We start from the raw sequence: 15,857 nt of genomic DNA, 5'->3' as shown, positions 1-15,857 counted from the left end.
ATTGTGATAATGTTGGAGCTACCTACTTATGTGTCAATCTAATGTTTTACTCATACATGAAATACATTGCCATCGGCTTTCACTTTATGCGAGATCAAGTTGTCAGACATTAACTTCGTGTCTCTCATGTCCATATGGTTGATCAACTTGCAAATTCACTCATAAAGCCTCTAGCCCGCAAACTATTTTTGTTGCATCGGTCCAATATTAGTATCCTTGATAGGAGCTCGATCTTGCGAGGGCATGATAACAGAGTGATTTCCTCTAATAACAAAGAGATTTCCTCATGTTCCTCAACTGCACGAGGAAATCTCACTGCTCAGTTAAGGAAATCCTCTCTTTCATCATGTATAAATAGACACCATATGATAACAATTGAAACAAGCTTTTCTTTGCCTTTGCGATTTCATTCTTCATTCTATCATATACCATCTCCCACAAGTTTCTGCCACAAGCTAACGAGCTACCCTAGAGGGGAAAATTCGGGAATGACTAGAGCCATGCAATGTAAATAGATCATATCTAATACATAGATAGATTTGATATTCTCATATGGTCTAGGATATTTAGATTTTAAAATAAGTTGACTAATTAGTAAGAATAAATTGTAACATGAAGAACTTTAATGTGAATATTGAAATCTAATATACTATGTCAAGGATATATCAAGGATAGATCGTAAGTACCCGCTAATGTTATAATCAATACCTTTATTAATATAGGGGGTGAGTGATGGTGATGAAGTCAAAGAGCTTAGGAAAGAAGTGATAGCAATAAAGATGCTAACATATCTACCCAATCATTGACTTGACTAACTTTCAATTAGTTTGAAAAATAATTTAATAAATCTAAATAAGTAAATATAAAATACTAAAATAACTAGGTAAAAAAAATCAATAGAGGTTAGAAGACTCACTTTCGGTGGAAGGGCAAAAATCAAAGTATGCTAAGAGCTAGTTTTAAATAAGATATAATCAAGAGGTTAGATAAATTCTACTCCCGAAGTTAATACATTTCTCAAGCATTCATGGAACGAAATATTTCTCTCATAGCACTTAACACAACTGAAAAAGATTTAATGCTTTTAGCCTTGGATGGTAAAATGGTGGTCAAGCAAATGGTGTGAGAAAAACAGTAGCACGTAGGGTGGTGGTTATCGATGGGACTACGTTGATGGTGATCGATGATCGATGTGATTGCTCCTTTGGGTGATGATGCTGCTACGATGATTGAAGATAAAGGAGAAGAGTGATGGGGAGGAGGGAAAGAATAGATTGGGTAGTACCTATCATCCTTAAGGATTCTCATTTCACTTAGGTTACTCATCTAAGATTTTTTATGGCTACATATACTCAATTCTTCATTCATTTATTCATTAACTTCAAAATGTGGAGGGTTTATAATGCTTTTATAAGAATAGATGATCGTTGTATGAGTGTACTAAAGATGTATAGGATGGAGACAAATGTTAAGAGAGGATAGAAGATAGGAATTAATGAAGAAGCTATCTTTGCATTGACATGTTCTCTCCCTATTTATACAGGTTAAGAGAGAGGATTTCCCTCAACAGAGTAGAGAGATTTCCTCATACAGTTAGGAAAATCTTATCTTGTATCATGCCCCCGCAAGATGGTGCTCCTATCAAGGATACCAATCTTGAATCGATGCAATGCAAAAAGTTTATGAGCAAGAGGCTTCGTGAGTGAGTCAACTAATTGATCAACCGTATGAACATAAGAAAATTGAAGTTGATGGTGGACAACTTGATCTCGCACAAAGTAGAAGTCGATAGCAATATGTTTCATGCGGGAGTGGAACATTGGATTAGCGCATAGATAGGTAGCTTCGACATTATCACAATAGATTGTAGGAGTGGAATTGATATTGAGTTCCTTAAGCAGATTTATGACTCAATTGAGTTCTGTAGTGATAGTAGCGATGATATGGTATTCAGCTTCAGTTATAGACTGTGCGACTATCTTTTGTTTCTTAGAATTCCAACTGATTGGATTAGCACCAAAGAAGATAATATACCCTGATGTGGATGTTCTATCATCAAAGTTGCATGTTTAATCAGCATCGACAAAGGCATGGAGATGAAGTAGAGAGTGTTTACGAAGAAAGAGACCATGATTGAGGGTCCCTTTAAGATATCGCAGAATTCGTTTAACCGCAGACTAGTGCATAGTAAACAACCTTTGCATAAACTGTGATAATTTGTTGACTGCAAATGAGATGTTTAGATAGGTGAAAGCTAAGTACTATAAAGAGCCAACGACTTGTCGATATTGAGTGGGTTCCGTAGCATGACTTCCATCAGATAATTTGAGAGATTCACTAGCAGAGAGGGGAGTTGTAACTGCATTTGCATCCTGCATGTTTGTCTTTGATAATAAATCTTGAATGTACTTTCTTTGTAATAAAAAGAGACATGAAGATGTGTATATTGTTTCTACGCCCAGAAATTAGTTGAAGGTTCCTAGATCTTTAAACAATAATTGATCTGCCAATTATTTGATGAATGCTTAGATTTCTATGGAATTATTACCTATGACAATAATGTCATCCACATATACCAGAATATATATTGTGCCTCCATGGTGTTGTCATAGAAATAATGAGATCATATTTGGAGTTCATAAAGCCAACTGAAGTAAAAAAAAGAGCTAAGTTCAGTGTACCAAGGTGGGAGAGACAGATCCGGAAGGTCGAGAAGTGGCCGCAGAACTGCGACGATGTACGCTGGCCTGGAAGCAATCGTAGGGCTGCGTCAAGGCGGAGAGGGTTCTTAGCATCGGCTTTGCTTCTGCAGGAAGGGACAAAGGAAAGGCGATAGTAAAGAATGCCGCCGGGACGAGTCATTGTAGTTCGTCTCGATGATGATGCATTTGAGGTGGAATCCGGCGGGGAAGCAGGTCCACCGGCGAAGCTGGTCCACTTCGAGATGTTAGAAGCCGACCTTCACGGCGATATGCTCAGGACCACCTTCATGGAGATAAGCGATAGTAATCAGAAATGGGCTTGAAGTCCGTTTATCGATTTCGAGATAGTCGACCGATGCGCGAGAAGAGAAGACTTGATGTTGCCGAGGAGGAAATCAAGAAAGGCTCGGATACCATGTTAAAAGAGGATAGAAGACAGGAATTACTAAAGAAGCTATCTTCGCATTGACATGTTCTCTCCCTATTTATACAGGTTAAGAGGGAGGATTTCCCTCAACAGAGTGAGAGATTTCCTCATACAGTTAGGAAAATCTTATCTGCTATCATGCCCCCGCAAGATGGTGCTCTTATCAAGGATACCAATCTTAGATCGATGCAATGCAAAAAGTTTATGAGCAAAAGGCTTCATGACTGAGTCAGCTAATTGATCAACCGTATGTACATGAGAAAAACGAAGTTGACGGTGGATAACTTGATCTCGCACAAAGTGGAAGTCGATAGCAATATGTTTCATGTGAGAGTAGAACACTTGATTAGCGCATAGATAGGTAACTTCGACATTATCACAATAGATTGTAGGAGTGGAATTGGTGTTGAGTTCCTTGAGCAGATTTGTGACCCAATTGAGTTTTGTAGTGACAATGGCGATGACATGGTATTCAGCTTCAGTTGTAGACCATGCGACTGTCTTTTGCTTCTTAGAACTCCAACTGATTGGATTAGCGCCAAAGAATATAATATACCCTGATGTGGATGTTCTATCATCAAAGTTGCCTGCCCAATCAGCATCGGCAAAGGCATGAAGATGAAGTGGAGAGTGTTTACGAAGAAAGAGACCATGATTGAGGGTCCCTTTAAGATATCGCAGGATTCATTTGATCGTAAACCAGTGCATAGTAGACGACTTTTGCATAAACTGTGATAATTTGTTGATTGCAAATGAGATGTCTGGACAGGTGAAAGCTAAGTACTGTAAAGAGCCAACGACTTGTCAATATTGAGTGGGCTCCGTAGCATGACTTCCATTAGATAATTTGAGAGATCCATTAGCAGAGAGGGGAGTTATAACTACATTTGCATCCTGCATATTTGTCTTTGATAATAAATCTTAAATGTACTTTCTTTGTGATAAAAAGAGATATGAAGATGTATATATTGCTTATACGCCCAAAAAGTAGTTCAAGGTTCCTAGATCTTTAAACAAGAATTGATCTGCTAATTATTTGATGAATGCTTGGTTTTTTATGGAATTATTACCTGTGACAATAATGTTATCCACATATATCAGAATATATATTGTGCCTCTATGGTGTTGTCATAGAAATAATGAGGTATTATATTTGGAGTTCATAAAGCCAACTAAAGTAAAAAAAGAGCTAAGTTCAGTGTACCAAGGCGAGAGAGGCAGATCCGGAAGGCCAGGAAGTGACCGCAGAGCTACGACGGTGTACGTTGGCTTGGAAGCGGTCACGGGGCTACGTCGAGGCAGAGAGGATTCTTGGCGTTGGCTCTGCTTCTGTAGGAAGGGACAGAGGAAAGGTGATAGTAAAGAATGCCGTCGGAACGAGTCGCTGTAGTTCGACCCGATGACGATGTAGTTGAGGTGGAGTCTGGTGGGTAAGCGAGTCCGGCGGGGAAGATGGTCCACTTCGAGATGTTAGAAGTAGACCTTCATGGCGATATGCTCGGGACCACCTTCAAGGAGATGAGCGACAACAGTCGGAAATGGGCTTGAAGTCCGTCTATCAATTTCGAGATAATCGACTGATGCGCAAGAAGAGAAAACTTGATGTTACCGAGGAGGAAATCAAGAAAGGCTCTGATACCATGTTAAGAGAGGATAGAAGATAGGAATTACTAAAGAAGCTATCTTTGCATTGACATGTTCTCTACCTATTTATACAGGTTAAGAGAGAGGATTTCCCTTAACATAATAAAAAGATTTCCTCATATAGTTAGGAAAATCTTATCTACTATCAACAAGTATTCATCTAAAACCTTTAGATGAATGTCATATACATTCTTGAGTAAGGGTGATCGGTAGGGATTCATAGGAGTGGTTTTGAATCCAAAACCTTATTTAGGGTTCTAACTCCCCTTTTATTTCTATCTTTTTCTTCAAAAAGACCTATCAAAACAACTCTCTCTCCTCTTTTCTCCCAGATCTTGAATTGTGATAGGGTGGCTTCCCTCAAAGAAATTGTGATGCTTTTCAGGTAGGTAGGACAATATTTGAGGTAAGTGGTTTCCCTAGTGTGTTTTATTCTTTGAAAATGTTCTCCACTTGTGTTTACAGTGTTGTGGGTTTTCATCCCCTCCTATCCCACAGACCTACATTGTTAGAGATGCAAGTATATTCAACCTATCTTAGCTTTTTCGTGAATTTATATTCGATTAAAGATCGTTGAGAAGACATATATGTTGAATGATTTAGTTTTGTACAGTGTTTTTTTATTTTTTTGCTTAGTTTAAAGTGTTTTCTGAATAAGAAGGGGAACTTAGTAAAGTTTTAAAAAACTATAAAGGATAAATCATTCATTAATTTCTTAAGTCTCGTGGTTATAGTAATTATGATTTATATCTCTTGGTGATACTTTAATGTGCTTGTCGGGTAATTTGTTATAAGCTGTCTCATGTTTAATTTAGGTTTTAGCTTAGTGAATGAATCAAGACTCTCTATTGACGTGATGGAGAAGTGGTCATTTTGTACGTTAGCAATACTCATGTTCTTATTAGTTAAAGCATCTGTTGTTCGTGATACTTGCAGTTATTAGTAATTATGATTGACTTATAATTATGTTATAAGTTTTATCTCTCGAATCAATATTATTTAATGTGCTCGTTAGTATTCTGTTTTATACATCCATGCACGTTCTTCCACACCCTCAACACAAAAATACGTATCATCCACTAATTCAACGAGATACCTCAATCATGGTGGTGTGGCACCGGTAGCATCTTCCTTCTGATCCTCCCATTCTTTCAGCTTATCTCGTCCACGTAGATCATGTCACGAAGAACACGACAATAATAGACATCGGAAGCAATCACCGGCGTTGGATGGGAAGAAGACACCATCATGACGTTATCGCTGTGACGCAAGTCCCAAATATCGCATCTCCTTCCTTCTCTATAAAGCCAACCCTCTCACGACTCTGAATCGATCATATGTGCACCACCGAAGACGATAAGATGAGGACAGTCGTCAAGAGTCGTGCTTCTCTCCTCCTCACACTCGTCATCGTCGTCTTCCTCGTCACAGGTCAGCTGCTGCATGCCGTGAGTTAAAGCTTGTTTACGCCTCTGAGAACTATCTACTCTCGATCTGCATCGAGCTCTAATGATCCTATGCATGTCTTTTGTGCATTGTTTGAACTGGTAGTAGCGAGAGGGGAGACGACCCCTGTGAAGGAAGCGTACGGTGCCGTGGCTCCCCATGGGCGGGCATGCTCGGGTCAGTACTACCGCTGCAGGCCGCCTTCGACCCCTTGATAGGCTACTTCGGCAGTATTGAGGACGTGTAGTTCCTTTGACGCGCAAAATATATGCAGGAGGCAGATACGTACAATAAGACTGTCTGTATGGATGGTTGTGCATGTTTGTAGTGCGTGTGTTTCAGAACCCTGTTGTGCTTTTATACTTTGCAGGATCTGTTGTGAAAGGTCATATAAATAAATATATAAATATATTTATATTTATTTACGGATTTTATTTATATTTATTTACGGATTTTGCCTCCATCAGTTTGCCTCATAACATGAGAAGTGTACATGTATTATTGTTACTTGAGAAGAAACCAAGGTTTTGTAATTTCTTCTCATATATATATATATATATATATATATATATATATATATATATATATATATATATATATATATATATATATATATATTGAGGAGGAGTTCTCCTCACCGCGAAAAAAAAGGGGAAAGGCAACATCGCCTTGGTTTCCCTGCATGAAAAAAGAAAAAAAAAAAGCATAGCTTCACTCGGTTTCTTCTGTTAGCAAGGAGAAATCGCTTCTCCCTACAACGTCATTGAGGCTTCATCGCTGCATTGGATCTCTAAGTTTTCTTTTTTCTTCTCCCTCTTCTTTCTTCTCTGTCATTAACCTCTTTCTTCTCCTTCACTGATTGATTTAGGAACGAAAACAGTCATAATCGATGCTACCACCCGGTAGCGGACGGTTTGTATACCGATCTACTGATGAACCAACATGTACCACCCATACCATTCGAAATTAAAATCCTTGGTGCTAATTATAATTATATGCACATAATTTAACTAAACATTTTTTTATAAGAGATGAATGATGATAAAATTTATTATTATTGCTGTAGACTTGATGGCTGTGATTATGTTTTCATTTATATTGTACTTGACAAGTATTCACAGTTAACATGTTGTTGTTACACGAAACATTAATTAAATTATCTTTTGTATCATATATAGAGCAAAGAATATTATAGTTTGAAGTTGTACTGAAGCTCCACATAATTAGTCAGTTGCCGTCAGAAAAAGAAAATTGAGAAGATAATTTTTCTTTGCATTTTGCCCTGATAATTAAAAAAAAAGATTACTCTTTGACATTATTAACTATTAATTAATGGTATGTTTACATAAATGACCCTCATAAATAGTCGACTTCTATTTTAGAGCCTCTCTCCCAAGATGGTCGACTTCTATCACGAGCTCATAGGTTGTCTTCTGATGGATATCATCATGCATTGTTCTTGACTGGAAGATCCATGATACATTCATTACCATCATGATCAGGACAAAAAGAGTGATCAACTTAATATATTTTTTAGAAAAATAAATTTATTATTTCAAAGATCTAAAATAACACATCCCTGATCTTCATAGTTCATTGTTCTTTCCAACAAAAACGACGATCTGTTGTTTCTTATCCAATTAGCCAATCAGTTGGCGTGCTTATTACCCTTTCTGTATATGTACACACCAAGCTATATTCGGTGAATTACTGCAACAAATGCTTTAATGATGATTCTTGATACTCCTCCTGATCATTACTACTGCATATTATCTCTAGTGATATTAAGTAATTAATGTTCATGATCAATTCTGCATCTGCTTCAAGTGTTGGGCTGATGGCCCATATTCAGCCCATGTGGGCTTTATCAGCCCACAGCCCACACCCCCTCTTAACCTAACCCTAATTAAGATTAGGGGGGTGTGGTGGCTGCGTTTTAGAGGCAGATTAAAGCTATAAAAAGGCTGCAACGAGGCAGATCTTGGGAGCCACGAGATTCCAAAGAGAAGAAGGAGAACAAGGCAGAAAAGGAAGAGAAAGAAAGGGAAGAAGACAAGGACAACGCAGAGAGACTGTTCTCAATCATCTAGCAGTGTTCTCATCTCAGGTTAGATCAAATCTACAGTAGGCTCTTGCTGTGATTACTTGGGAGGTTTTAGATATTGTGGGCAGTGACGTGATCCTTGTATCCCAGTTATTCTCTTATGGTTGTTGCTAGGGTTTTGGGCAAGAGATTGAGATTTGTACATTCATTATTCTCATAGTGGATTATCTCTAGTTTGCCCCGTGGTTTTTACCCTTCACATTGAAGGGGTTTTCCACGTATATCTTGGTGTTCTGTTTGATTGTGTTTCCATTTTATTCCGCTGCGTATTTTGGTCTTCTAGTATTTGTTCCTATACAAAGGTTATTCATGTTTATATCCCCATCAACTGGTATCAGAGCAGGGTTTTGGTGATTTAATTTTTTGTATTTGAACATGGAGACCAGTAATATTTCTCGCATGATTAGTTTGAATGGAAATAATTGGATGATATGGAAACCAAGAATGGAAGATCTCTTGTATTGCAAAGATTTGTATGGACCTTTGCAAGGGGATAGTGCAAAACCTACAACTATGACAGATGATGAGTGGAAGAGGTTAGATCGAAAAACAATTGGGTTTATTAGACAGTGGCTTGATGATAGTGTCTTTCACCATGTTTCTACTGAAATTTCTGCATATTCTCTTTGGAAAAAATTGGAAAGTCTCTATGAAAGAAAAACAGTTGGCAACAAAGCTTTTTTGATCAGAAAACTTGTGAACCTAAAATATAGAGAGGGTGCTTCTATTGCTGAGCATTTGAATAAAATGCAGAGTATTACTAACCAGTTATTCTCTATGAAAATGTCTCTTGATGATGAGTTGCAGGCATTGTTACTTCTCAGTTCATTACCAGAAAGTTGGGAGACACTGGTGGTTTCCCTCAGTAATTCTGCACCAGATGGTATTGTCACTATGAGTCAAGTAACAAGCAGTTTGTTGAATGAGGAGTTGAGAAGAAAGAGTTCAGCAACATCTCAGAATGATTCACAGGCACTTATCTCAGAGAACAGAGGAAGGTCAAAGTCTAGAAGCAGTTCACGTATGGGTAGGAGCAAGTCAAGATCAAGAAAAGATATTGTTTGCTATAACTGTAGTGAGAAAGGACATTACAAGAACCAATGTAAGCAACCTAAGAAGAACAAGAAAAAGGGAAAAGAAGTGGAGTCTACAGAGTCAAAGGATAATACTACAGCTACAGTGCAGGGTGGTGATTATTTGATTTTGTCTCCTTCTGATGATATTTTTTCTTGTGTGTGTTAGGATCTTGAGTGGGTGATTGACACAGGTGCTTCTTATCATGCTACACCTCGGAGAGAGTTTTTTGCTACATACAGGTCTGGAAACTTTGGTGTTGTCAAGATGGGCAACTATGGCACAGCAGACATCATTGGCATGGGTGATATCCATTTAAAGACCAACCTTGGCTGCAAGTTGGTACTTAAGGATGTGAGGCATGTGGTTGACTTGAGGCTGAATTTAATTTCAGTTGGAAGACTAGATGATGAAGAGTATGAAAGCAGATTTCACAGAGGGCAATGGAAGCTCAGTAAGGGTTCTCTTGTTATAGCTAGTGGAAAGAAATGTCATACTTTGTACAGGTTGCAGGCTAAAGCTTATGGTGAGCAGTTAAATGCTACAGAGAAAGACTTCAGTATGGAGTTGTGGCATAGGCGATTGGGACACATGAGCGAGAAGGGGCTGCAAGCTCTTTCCAAGAGAGAGGTATTACCAGATCTCAGAGGTATACATTTGAACCCTTGTATTGATTGTTTGGCTGGTAAACAACATAGAGTTTCATTTGCTAGTGCTGCTTTGTCTAGAAAAATGCATGCCTTAGACCGTGTTTATACAGATGTATGTGGTCCTTTGAGGACAAAAACTCCTGGTGGATCTGTTGATGTTGTTGGTATAAGTGGTGCACTTTATTTTGTCACTTTTATAGATGATTTTTCCAGGAAAGTTTGAGCTTATGCTTTGAAGACCAAAGATCAGGTTATTAATGTCTTCAAAGAGTTTCATGCCAGGGTTGAACAGGAGACAAAAAGGAAATTGAAATGCATAAGATCAGATAATGGTGGTGAGTATACAGGATTGTTTAATGACTATTACAGGTCACATGGAATCCAACATGAGATGACAGTTCCTGGTACACCTCAGCATAATGCAATTGCAGAGAGGATGAACCGCACCATCATGGAAAAGATCAGATGTATGCTTTCACAGGCCTGTTAGGATCGAGAGCACTAAGAGGGGGGGGTGAATTAGTGCAGCGGAAATCTTACAGCGATTAAAAACGAAAGCTGTGTTTGTTCGATAAAAACTATTATGATGCAAAAGCCGATTCACAGTTTGTATCTAAGTGCAGTTTGCGCAGTTTGCGTCTAAATGTAGTTTTGCGTATAAATGCAGATTGCGTCTAAGCGCAGTTTGCATCTAGGCGCAGTTTGCGTCTAAGCGCAGATTGCGTCTAAGCGCAGTTTGCGTCTAAGCACAGTTTGCGTCTAAACACAGTTTGCGTCTAAGCGCAGTTTGCGTCTAAACACAGTTTGCGTCTAGGCGCAGTTTACGTCTAAACGCAGTTTGCGTCTAAACGCAGTTGGCGTCTAAGCGCAGTTTGCGTCTAAGCGCAGTTTACGTCTAAACGCAGTTTGCGTCTAAACACAGTTTACATCTAAACGCAGTTTACGTCTAAACGCAGGTTGTGTCTAAACGCAGTTGGCGTCTAAGTGCAGATGACAGTTTGCAGTTATAAATGGAATCAAGACGTAAATGTAAACTGCACAGAAACTCGTTCGTAAAAGCGCAGAAGACAGTTTGCAGTTATAAATGGAATCAAGACGTAAACGTAAACTGCACAGAAACTCGTTCGTAAAAGCGCAGAGAGCAGTAGCTATGTAGGAGGTTTGCAGTAATGATAAAGTGCTCAAAATAAACGCAAACCAGAGATTTAGAGTGGTTCGGTCAGTCTTGACCTACTCCACTTTTGGCTTCCTCCACCGGCGAGGTCACCGACGTCAACTAGGAGCCTTCCTTCAATAGGCGAAGGCCAACTACCCTCTTACAGATTCACTCCTTTTGACGGGCTCAGAAGACAACCCTTACAAATGTTTTCTCTCCTCTCTTTACAACTCAAACTTGAAGAACAGAAGGAGGAAAACTAGCAGTTTTGAGCTCTAAGAACCACTGAAAAGATCAAGATTTCGGCTTTAGTTCTTGCTGTCTCAGTGCTGAATGGGTGGGGTATTTATAGGCCCCAACCCAATTCAAATTTGGAGCTCAAAACGATCAAATCCCGGAATTCCGGGATCAGGCGGTTGCACCTCCTGACTGGAGAGGTTGCACCGCCTGGCAGAGCTCGAAGACCGAGCTCAGGCGGTGCCACCTCTCTGCCAGGGAGGTTGCACCGCCCAGTCTTGCTCGAAGACTGAGCTCAGGCGGTGCCACCTCTCTGTCAGGGAGGTTGCACCGCCCAGTCTTGCTCGAAGACTGAGTTCAGGCGGTGCCACCTCCCGGCTGGAGAGGTTGCACCGCCCAGTCTCGCTGGGAGGCTTAGCCCAGGCGGTGCCACCTCCTGGCCTAGGCGGTTGCACCTCTTGGCACTATTCCAGATCACTGGTTGGGCTCCAAACTTGGCCCAAACCAGTCCGAATTCGGGCCCAATTGGCCCAAGATTAAGTTAATGGGATCATCTCCCATTTTCCAACTTAATCAACGTGCTAACTACGATTAGATCTAAGACAATTTCTGCAGCTTTGCTTCGGTGCGTCAATCGCTTCTTCCGGCGAGTTTCCGGCGAACTTCCGTCGATCATCCGATGAACCCTCGGTGATGCTCCTGCGGACTTCCGGCAAACTCCTGGACTTTGTGACGATCCACTTGGCAAGTTCCGACGAGCTTCGCTTGGCAAGCTTCTGGACTTCTCGGATCTGTTCTCGCAGAACCTCTGACGACCGTCCGAACTTCCGTCGAACTCTCGAACTCCCAATGTGATCATGAACTTGACTCCGGCGCAACTCCCGCTGCTTGTCTAACTTTCATCGTAGTTAATCCTGCACACACAAAAATATAAACTTCGATCGAGACAATTAATCCTAAGCAATTAACCAAGTTGTCCGGCATGTCATTGGTCCCTCGACGCTTCGTCCGATTCTTCGGCGCATCGTCCTTTCCTGCAGCCTATTGCCCAATCGGCCAGTTGACTCCGCAACTCCGATATCCTTGGCACAATACCCGCTCTTCTTGGCCCGATACCCGAGTCCACGACCCGAAGCCTTCTGTCGATACGTCGACCGATCCACCGGCCCGACGTCCAATCTTCTGACATGTTCCTCCGGCACAACATGATGTTCCTGCTTTAATTGTCTCATCCTGATCGAAGCACCCTGCGTCACTCAAAACGTAGATTAAATCATAAACATATCTCAAGGAGTTTCATCATCAAAATACGAGATTCAACAATCTCCCCCTTTTTGATGATGACAACTACTTGATGACGGAGTTAGGAGTTAACCTTAACTCCCAGAGTTTAAACAAACTCCCCCTATCAATATGCCATATTGATAGAACCTTGAATTCAAACTGAATTCAAGTCATTACAATATTCATCATGAATACTTGCAACATGTCAACATGAACATATGCATAAACTTATGCATCACATGTCATGTCATCAACATACTTCTCCCCCTTTGTCATCAACAAAAAGGAGAAGTATCACAATCAAGTGTTTGTGATATTGGTTCAACTCATTGCATGAAAAACATATTATCAAGTTTTATCATCATGCAGTTTTGAAGCCAGAAAATTTAGCAAATGTTACATCATGCTTAGAATATTCAGGCTATCAAGTTTTAGATATGCAAGTTTTACAGCATACAAGATAGCACTTTTAGAACATGCAAGCTAGCAATTTAGAGATGTTCAAGAAAGCAACTCTTGCTTCTTGAGATATGCAAATTTGTCAAGTTTTGCTAGATGTGCAAGTTAGCATTTTTGCCTCTTGAGATAGGCAAGATAGCACTTTTGTAATTTTTTTGTTTGGCAAGCTTGTGATGTTCAAGATAACAAGCTCTTTCTTCTCTTTTGAGAAGTGTCATTTTTGCTTTCTTTGCAAAGTGCAAGCTAGCAAAATGCCAAACTAGCAAGAGATGATGTTTTACATGAGGCAAGCAAACAATTTGGCAAGTGTTACATTTGCATCTTCTCTTTAGATGTGCAAGAAAATAAACAAGTTTTTACATTTTCTTGACATTTCAAGCTAGCAATTATCGGTGAAGTTCAAGATAGCAATTTCTTCTCCTTTATAATTTTTGCCTTTTTCTTGAATTGTGCTAGCAATCTATCTCCCCCATTGTCATTGTCAAAAAGAAGGGAAAAACCCTTTACATCAATTTCTAAATCATGACAAAGGTAAGTAATCATTCTTATTTGTGCATCATTATAGTTTCAATGCACAAATTCATTATCATTACATTTCTTTTTTTTTTTTTTTTGATACCGAAAAATCAATCATCATCATGAGCATATCAAACATGATATTCAAGCATTCATGATATATCATTTTGGCAACATGATCATAGATATTTAAACGATGGTATCTAAATGTCAGAATTCATTACATCCTTATTATGCATGATCATTAACTCCTCATTTGTATTTCATGTATTATTTCATTTCATCTCATAAGAAATATCAAGAAGAGTTATTGGATGATGAGATAAATATTTTATGAATACACGGAATTGTATAAAAATCATATCATAAGTGTTTCATGTATTCATATTATCACATGAAGCATATTATCATTTTTGAGATTCATAACATGAATAACGTTATTACTATTTCATCAAAATCAATTTCGAGATTCACACAATATCATGAAATCATTAATCTCGATAAGATGGGAAAAGCATTTTCTTTTTAAGTGATTCTTTTAACACATCATAAAAAACTCATTCATAATTCAAGTGATTTACAAGATATTATAAATGAATTTATCACTTGTATTTCATCAAAATAGAGAACTCTAGAGATAGAAAATGATTGAAGCATTTAACATGATTGAAGCATGTTTCATATTTAAAGTGTATCTTATGTCGTAAATACGAATCAAGCATTTGACAAATCTGAAATCATTCTCAAAATTACATTCAATAAATTCATGTATGACAAGCATAGATTTATTGAAAGATCAATAAGATAGAGGATTACATTTCAAGTGTTCATCAATTGTAGCATTTCATCATATGGTAAGATATCAATGCGTAAAATTACGATACAAGTTCTTGATATCTTAACGCATGATGCAAACATGGCATAATGCAAATTTGGCAATCATAGCATCAATTCATATATCTCTTGATGATGCAAGCATGGGATAATCATAGCATAGTGTTTATAGCATCAATTCATATATTTCTCCCCTTTTTTAAGTGTTTCATCTTAAGTGATCGATTTCATGTTAGCATGCCTTTTCATTTATGTCAAATGAAAACATGCATCAACGTTTAGGATCGTAAAATAAATTTCATCATAAAACCATCAATCACAAAAATCATCATGTATAACTTTAAAATCTCATGCATAAAATCGTCAAATCATAGTATCAAAACTTTAATATTTTCATTGCAACATTAAGCAAGGTTTCATTGAACTTAATTTTGAATGATTCTTATAAATGCCTAAAACTTCTTTAGCTTTAATTTATATGATTGACTTTATAATAGCATGCTCAAATCTTTATTCTTATGTCAAAACCATACATCATCTCTAACAATCAAGGACAATGAAAAATATCAAAAGCCATGTATCGTCATTGAAAAGCAATATGAAAATCATCAAAATATACATTCTTGCTTTTCAAGCACATAAATAAGATTAATCTCACAAGGTGTACAATCATTAGATTTCTATCTTGCATTAACATAAGACATGCAGTTTTCATTATCATTTTCAAAATTACAAGCATGATCATATTTTTGCATTTTCATTATTAAATTATTAAAAATATAATTTTCAAGAAAATTTAAAGAAAAAGAAAAATGCATCATGAAAAGCATCATGTAATTTCGAAGTAAATTAAAGGCATTTTGATTACCTCAGCGTCGAAAGGCGTAAAGGCGTAGTTTGCCACCTCGCCTTTGTTGATTTTCTCCTCGTCTTCGGAGGAGCTCGATTCATCCCAATTTTTATTCTTCTTCTTGCGTTCAAAGCAAGTAGTTCCATTCTTTTTACTTTTTAATTTTTGTTTCATTTGTAGTTTAAGTTCACCATCACTTGAGCTTATGCTCGAGTGGTCTTCAAATGTTCTATGTCCCAAATCCTTCCTGTTCTTTGGAAGGTGGTTCTCAAGTTCTTCACGTGCATTGCACGTCATTTCATATGTGATCAATGAACCAATTAGTTCTTCAAGTGAAAATTGGTTCAAGTTTTTCGATTCTTGAATAGCAGTTACTTTTGAATCCCACGTTTTAGAAAGTGAGCGCAAAACTTTGTTAACGAGTTCAAAATCCGAAAAGCTTTTACCAAGTGATTTTAAACCATTGACGACATC

The 15,857-nt window shown here is 38.2% G+C and overlaps 1 protein-coding gene and 1 long non-coding RNA gene across 6 annotated transcripts in view; one reads left to right on the top strand and one right to left on the bottom strand.

The window, feature by feature from the left end:
- Positions 1 to 15,857, bottom strand: part of LOC135671025 (cell division cycle 20.2, cofactor of APC complex-like) — a 73,019-nt gene that overhangs the window by 35,334 nt on the left and 21,828 nt on the right. The window lies entirely within an intron of this gene.
- Positions 5,852 to 6,640, top strand: LOC135671048 (uncharacterized). The gene is made up of 2 exons (XR_010512621.1): positions 5,852 to 6,204; positions 6,325 to 6,640. It is a non-coding gene; the product is annotated as an uncharacterized LOC135671048 (long non-coding RNA).

This window comes from Musa acuminata, unplaced genomic scaffold, assembly GCF_036884655.1.
Source record: "Musa acuminata AAA Group cultivar baxijiao unplaced genomic scaffold, Cavendish_Baxijiao_AAA HiC_scaffold_1137, whole genome shotgun sequence".
Lineage (NCBI taxonomy): Eukaryota > Viridiplantae > Streptophyta > Magnoliopsida > Zingiberales > Musaceae > Musa > Musa acuminata.
This window is presented reverse-complemented; position numbering and strand designations above follow the sequence as displayed.